Source organism: Eurypyga helias, unplaced genomic scaffold (genome assembly GCF_000690775.1).
Source record: "Eurypyga helias isolate BGI_N326 unplaced genomic scaffold, ASM69077v1 scaffold13557, whole genome shotgun sequence".
Taxonomy (NCBI): domain Eukaryota; kingdom Metazoa; phylum Chordata; class Aves; order Eurypygiformes; family Eurypygidae; genus Eurypyga; species Eurypyga helias.
In genome coordinates this window covers 7,662-14,563 of record NW_010262378.1, presented here as the reverse complement: position 1 = coordinate 14,563, position 6,902 = coordinate 7,662, and the positions used below count along the sequence as shown (strand labels likewise).

General features: G+C 52.7%; 1 pseudogene; it reads right to left on the bottom strand.

Moving 5' to 3' along the window:
- Nucleotides 1-2,052: 2,052 nt before the first annotated feature.
- On the bottom strand, nt 2,053-3,450 carry LOC104512647 (annotated as a pseudogene).
- Between the last annotated feature and the right edge of the window lie 3,452 nt (nt 3,451-6,902).

The window sequence follows — 6,902 nt, the reverse complement described above, 5'->3', positions numbered from 1 at the left end:
CAGCAGGAGAAGGGGTGGGCTCCGTGCTTGGAATTAAGAGAGATCAAAAGGCATTTTGGTTCAGCAAGACCTGAGTTACAGGGAATATACCACACTCCTCGTTCACGTTTGACTGAGAGGAGCCCGAGACACTCTGTATGGAAAATATCTATCAGGGACCTTGCTGGGAAGCTGCTGGGAAGCAATTTTAATGGTGTTTCGGGGAGAGGATTATGATTTGAGCCACTGAACAACTGAGAAAATCTCTTATTTTGTGGAAAACTCCATTTTTCTTTAAAAGCCCTTTGATCCGCATCCGAGGAAGTGGAGTGCAAAGTGGTGGCGACCATCTGAAGCGCGTGGGAGCTAGAGCTGGGAGCGTTGGCCCTCCAGTGCCTGCCCAGTGCTTGGTCCCCCCTTGCCCAAGCAGCGAGGTCCCCACATCTCTGGTTTTCTCCTACCTGGGCAGCGGAACTCAAACAGGTTGCCAGGTTTTGGGGGGTTTTTGAAGCGCGATTGTTCCATGCCGTGGCGGGGGGGAGCTCGTCACGTTGTACAAGGAGCTGAGTCCAGCTTTCTGCTCTGGCATCCAAGGGCTGCGTGGTACCGGGGGGTTCCCTTTCTGTTTTGGGGCTCTTTGAGGGCAGGTTCTTTGGAGAATGAGGTTGCTTGCAAAACTTTGCTCAGCTCCGGCTGCCGTGGACCCACGCTGTGGATTTGTCACTGGCCCTCCAACACGAGCGTTGACGGAATTAAGCGGATCAGCGGGAATTAGAGGGGTGTGGAAGGGACAGGCCTGCCCTGTGCGTGCAGGTCCATAGGGTGCGGTGGCCAGCCATGAAGGGGTTGGGTGAGTTTCTGGCATCTCTGACTGATGAAGCATGTGTCTGCTATGCAGTGATTGCAGGGAGCGGTGGAGATACCAGAGGTGGCTTTGCAGGGAGTGGTAGCGGTGCTGAAGCAGAAGGAGGATCGTGGGGTCACTTGTGCTGCGTACGTTGAGTTTCTGGGCCCCGAGCTGGTCAAATGCCAGTGCTGATAGTTCTGTAGCCTTCAAGCAGTTGGCGTCACGGTGAGTGCAGGTTGGGTCAAGCCCGTCTGTCGCTCACAGGTCCCCCCGTAGCTTCACAGCAGCAGATGTGGACAGCTGTGCTCTACTCTGTCCCACGCTGACTCAAGGATGCTCAACTTAATGTGGGCAGCAGGGAGGGGGAGGGGATTCTCCCCCTCTGCTCTCATGAGACCCCACCTGCATTCTGCATCCAACTCTTGGACCCCCAAGATCAGAAGGACATCGACTAGTTGGAGTGAGTCCAGAGGAGGCCACGGAGATGCTCCGAGGGCTGGAGCCCCTCTGCCATGGGGACAGGCTGGGAGAGTTGGGCTTGTTCAGCCTGGAGAAGAGAAGGCTCCGGGGAGACCTTATAGCACCTTCCAGTGCCTGAAGGGGCTACAAGGAAGCTGGGGGGGGCTTTTTACAAGGGTCTGTAGTGACAGGACAAGGGGTAACGGGTTTAAACTGTAAGGGAGATTGAGATTGGACATCAGGAAGAAGTTCTTTATGGAGAGGACGGGGAGGCACTGGAACAGGTTGCCCAGAGATGTTGTGGATGCCCCATCCCTGGGAGGGTCCAAGGCCAGGCTGGATGAGGCTTGGAGTAACCTGGTCTAGTGGAAGGTGCAAAAACACCAACCCCTGTGCAGCACCTGGAGGAAGGTCTTGATGTGAACATACAATCCAGGATTATGTGATCTGGAAGGGGGAGGTCAGGTTTACAGCTGGGTGTTTCCACAAGTAAACCCAAAAAGTACCCAATACCGTGCTCGTATGAGCAGCCACGGACACTCAGAGCTTTCTTGATTCCATTCTGGAGCCAGAAGAAGAGCTGGTGGTGTGAATAGTAAGTGACAGTCAGAGCAAAAAAACGCAATAGAACAAACTCCATATTTTATTTAAAAACAAAACCAAAATAAAACCAAAAACCCTGTAGTTTTTAAAATTTTCCTTCAAGGGTAAGAAATGTTTCTAACAGAAATTTTTTTCAGTGTTTTTAAATGCTGTTTGTGATCCAGTTAAGCAGTGATGTCATGGGGATCACTGTGGAGTCTTCGGCAAATCTTCAGGGGGCAGAGGCTCTCCACAGAAGTCTCTTCATCTGGCTTTCCTGTCTTGTCGCCTTCTCCCTTGAAGCCATCCTGATGTGGTTCTCCAAGAGGCTCACGTTCTCCAAGTCTGTTCAGTCTCGGAGTTCCCCAGGCAATTAAAGGAAAATGAGGAGACACCGGAGACATCACAGCTAGGCTGGGTACAGTGTACAGGACCCGGTTTTTGGTTAGAAGAGCTGGCGGTGGTACCAGATGGGTGGTCACAGTGTCCTCTGTGTTAGGAGGTTCTACCCTGTGGCCCCTTCTTAATCTCAGTTTCTTACTCTTTTTCTTTCTGACAGCGCCTGAGTCCAGGCGTACCGAGGCTGTCTGCGCGATCTCTTCCTCGTGCTGCAGAAGCACTGCACTCGCAGGATGGCACGTGTCCGGTCTGTCGTTTGTGTTTTGGCTGCTGCAGCTTGGGAAGTGCCCGGCATCCGTTTGTTCCTGCTCTGTTTGCAGCCTGATGACAACTGCAGCCTCTTCGATCTCCAGACTCTGCTGCTCCTTTTCCTTTTCAATTCGTTTTTCATTCACCATGATGATGGTAGATGTGGGCTGGAGAAGGTTTTCACTGCTCCCAGGCACAGGGTCTTCCTCCTCAGGTACTCTTCTGTCTCCTTCCCTCTCCCTCCCTTCTTCTCGTTCCCTTTCTTCTCGTATCCTTCTCACTCTCTCAGCCCCTTCCGCTTTCTGCTGTTGTTCATACGCTCTTTGTTGCGCAGTGTCTCTCTGGATGCGCTCGTTTAAAGTGTCAAAATCTTTCTCTATGGTCTGGAGGAGCCAACAGAAACCCTCTTTTATTGATTTATCAATTTTCTTCCCGCGGCCCATGGTAGCTGAGCAGGGTTCAATTTTCAATGGACACTTGTATTTGTTGACCATCTCTTCCAGAGTCAGGCAGGCGATGACGTCTGCTTCTGACAGAGCTCCTTCTCTGTCCTTCTTATTTGCCAGCACTAGCATGGGTTTGCCTGATATCCTGGGGCTGCTTAACACTTCCCTCATGGCTTCCTTCATTTCTTCCATTCTCGTGACGTCACTGGAATCCACAACAAATATTACCCCGTGGGCCTCTGCGTAGTAATTCCTCCAGATCTTCCGAATTTCCTTTCCGCCCCCTAACTCAAAGATGGTGACTTCAAAGCGTCCCTTTTTAAGGTGGCCCTTGGAAAACCCAGCTGTGGGACCCACATCTTGAGGAGGCTCTCCTCGCATTCTGTGGAGCGCAGCGGTTTTCCCGGCGTTGTCAAGGCCCACCATCACCAGCGTCACCTTCCTGGCGGGTTCCCGCCACCAGCAGAACAGCCCGCAGCGACCAGCCATGGGAGCGCACAGCCCTTCTCCTCGGCGCTGGTGGCTCCGGGTGCCCGGGCAGGCGGTGCAGAGCAGCCCCAGGAGCCGGAGAGAGAGCGCAGGGGCGCAGAGCTGCCTGTCGCTGCGGCTGGTTACCAGAGATGTGACGTCAAGAGGCTCCACCCCACAGCAGCGCAACCCGTCCTCCTGGCCACGGCGTCACAGCACGCGCCGGGCCCCTCTGTCGTCGTCACAATGAGGCCAACGGTGTTGAATTGTGACGTACTCCTCTGCCACTCTGAGCAGCGGAGATTGTTCCAGCTGTCCCGTTACTCTAACGCACGAGGCGATTTCTTGGGAGGGGTGACCTGAGGAGGCGGCTCCGTCTGGAAGCGGTGGAAATGCATGGATTTCTGCCCTTGGAGGAGTTACCGAGGGCACAGAGTCTGGTTGGAGGCCTGTGGCGACCCCAGGGGTCAGAGAGCTTGGCCTGGAGCAGAGGAGGCTTCGGGGGGATCTTATCAATGCTCATCCATATCTAAAGGGGGGGTGTCAGGAGGATGGGGCCAGGGTCTTCTCAGTGACAGGACAAGAGGCAGTGGCCATCAACTGGGAAACAGAAGGTTCAGCGTAAACATGAGGAAACCATCACCGTGAGGGTGACAGAGCCCTGAACAGGCTGCCCAGAGGTGGTGCTGTCTCCTTCCCTGGAGACTTTCCAAAGCCCCTGGACTTGTTCCTGTGTGATCTGCTCTAGGGGATCCTGCTCTGGCAGGGGAGTTGGACTAGATGGTCTCTAGAGGTTCCTTCCAACCCCTTCCACTCTGTGAATCTGTGAAATCAAACTGCCCGTCCTCTCTAGTTCCCAGCCAGAAGAGATGCCTCAGGACGTTTCTGTGACACAAACCATGACAGGATTCCACATTAACAATCTGATTCTGTTCCAGTAACTTCCAAGCTCTCCTTGGGGTGCGTCACCATTCAGAAGACAGACGAGGTCCCTGTCCCGTCACCTGACGGAGCACTGATCCAGCAAACACCGAAGTGCAGGCTCTGCACTTGGTAGGCCTTGCAGAAGCACCCAAGCTGTCCCTGCTCATGCGGACTGACTCGGTGCCTCTCCAAAGGCTCAGGATGCAGGAGCTTGAATGGGAAAGGCCAAGGGTAAAAGCAATCTAAAAAGGCAACAATTTTGGGGCATCATCTGTCTCTCCAGTTTTTAGCAAATGCGGTTCCTGATGGGGAGGAACTCGCCCATCTGTAGGAGAGTGTCCTATATACAGGGCTAATAATGTGTGGAGTGGGATGCACGCGGTTTCCTCAAAGCAAAGCATATTCACCTAAAAAAATAAGCTGTTTTGCTCTAGGTTTTAGAGTGCTTGCATCAGGCTCTGTCTTTGGGGGTTAACTCCCGTCCAGCACATCAGCCTCCAGACATGACTGTGGTGTGTCTCTGCCCTGTCTGTCGGGAGGTTATCAATATCATGTAACATTCCGTTAATAGGTCAGGTGTGAGACCTCGTTGCGGATCTAGGATAAATTGCCTCTCCGGCAGCATCTAGCTTGACCTTCACGGACTTCAGCGTTCAGTATTCAGCCTTCCCGCGTTCAGCTGCGAAAGATCCAACTGCATTTAGCCAAGACCCTGCTTTGCATCGTCTCTTCGCACGCTGCCAGGCCAGGCAAGGACTCGGCGAAGTCTTTCTCGGGGGACAGGTTTAGAGCCCAGGTCTTGGTCACGTCTAGTCCCATTTTCAGTGGTTTTTGTACCCAGAACTTGGACCTGGGGTCTGTGGGATGGAGGGGGTAGGCTGCCTGGTTGACCTGGATTTTGGGGATGCATTTGCAGGGTCTTGTGTTAGCCCCCAGGAGCAGGTGCTCGGCTCTGCAGCGCAGCAGTCGCACAGGATGCCTGCAAAGGCAGAGCTGGTTTCCCCCAAAAGCTGGGGGAACACTGGGGATTTGCACAGGAGGGCTGTTGGGCTTTGCCTTCTCTCCGGAGCAGCGAGGATTATTTGTGCTGTTGTCTGTAATTGAGGATGGATGAGAACAGGGGTGGGTTTTGGGTGAGAAACGTGATTTGATGATCACCCTGTCCCTTCCCTGGTCCAGCAGTGTGAAGGGAGGGTGGTCATTGGGTGGCTGCCAAGGAAAAGCTCCAGAGGGTCCTCAGGGAGACCTTCCTTGGAAATGCACCTTTTCAGTTTTACTAAATTCTACTTGTTTCGCCAGGGGAAAGTCGATGGCCTTCATTACGAGTCAGAGCAGGTGACATAATTCTCCTTCTGCGCTTTCAAATCTATGAACACACGAACTTAATATTAGCAACACAGATACAAATAGCATTTTAACGCAGTATTTATCACCGCGCTTTCTCGGGAGAAAATCTATCAAAGCTTTAAATCTAAAACTCTCCCATTCTTCTCGAGCAACAAGATCAATTCATTAATATTTGGAAACCTCTCAGTGTTATTAATCATCTGTTATTATTTTATTTATGTACCTCTTGGTAAGAAAAAGCAGACGAACCAAGGCCGCTCTCACTGATTGCATTTTTTAACTTGGGAGAAGGGGGGGGGGGGGGGAGATGGGAACAATTTTATTGAGTGAAAAAACGTCCTTTGTGCTTGTGTTTTGCGTGGCAGAGGTAATGAAAGATGCTGCAAGTCATCCAAATGCTGGGAAAGGTAGCAGGTTAATCGTCTTATCGTGGATTTGCTTTAATTTCTGGTCACGGCACAGATCCCAGTGAGTGTATTTAGTATTCACGCGGACGTCGCAGCACCTTCTTTCCATAGGTGGTGCCTTGCAATATAATCAACACCTGTATCACCGGGGCGGCCGTCCGGGAGGTGGTCTTAGCCCGGGCCGGAGCGGAGAAGTTATTAGACTGTGCTGCCCATCAGCCAAGCAGAGAGGTCGACCCCCTAAATGAGTTTAGCTCCTTCCCTGGGTCTATCTCATAAGAGTACCCACGGCTCGAAAATAAGTTTGTAATTGGCTGATCCAGACAGATGAGTTTGGGAAGAGGTGATTGATGTCAGCAATATATGCGAACGCCATCAGCCTGCCCGGGAATACTAATTTTACAGCCTTCAGCAGCGCAGACCTGCTGCTCAAACGCGCTTTGGGTAGGTAGATCAGGTTCCTGGTGCCCAACCCCGGCTGTCACCCTGGGCTCCTGCTGGTTTTATGCCGCATGTAGCGGCGCAGGAGGAGGAGTCGCAGAGTCGGTTGCGTTTCATTGGCACGAAGCCGCGGTTTGCTCCGAAGGGCTCGGTGCCCCCGAGCTTTACGGCATGGGCGTACCTTTCGGCTCACAAGTAGTTTGACTGATCCCGGGAGGTTTAATCCACCCCAAAATGTCAGGAACGTGCAAGGACTGTGCTAAAGCAGGGCAGATGCAGGGCTGGGAAGTTAAGCACGCGCTGGGAAGCTGGAGGCAGTGGGGCCTGCAAGCTTAAGGGATTTAGCCAGACTTG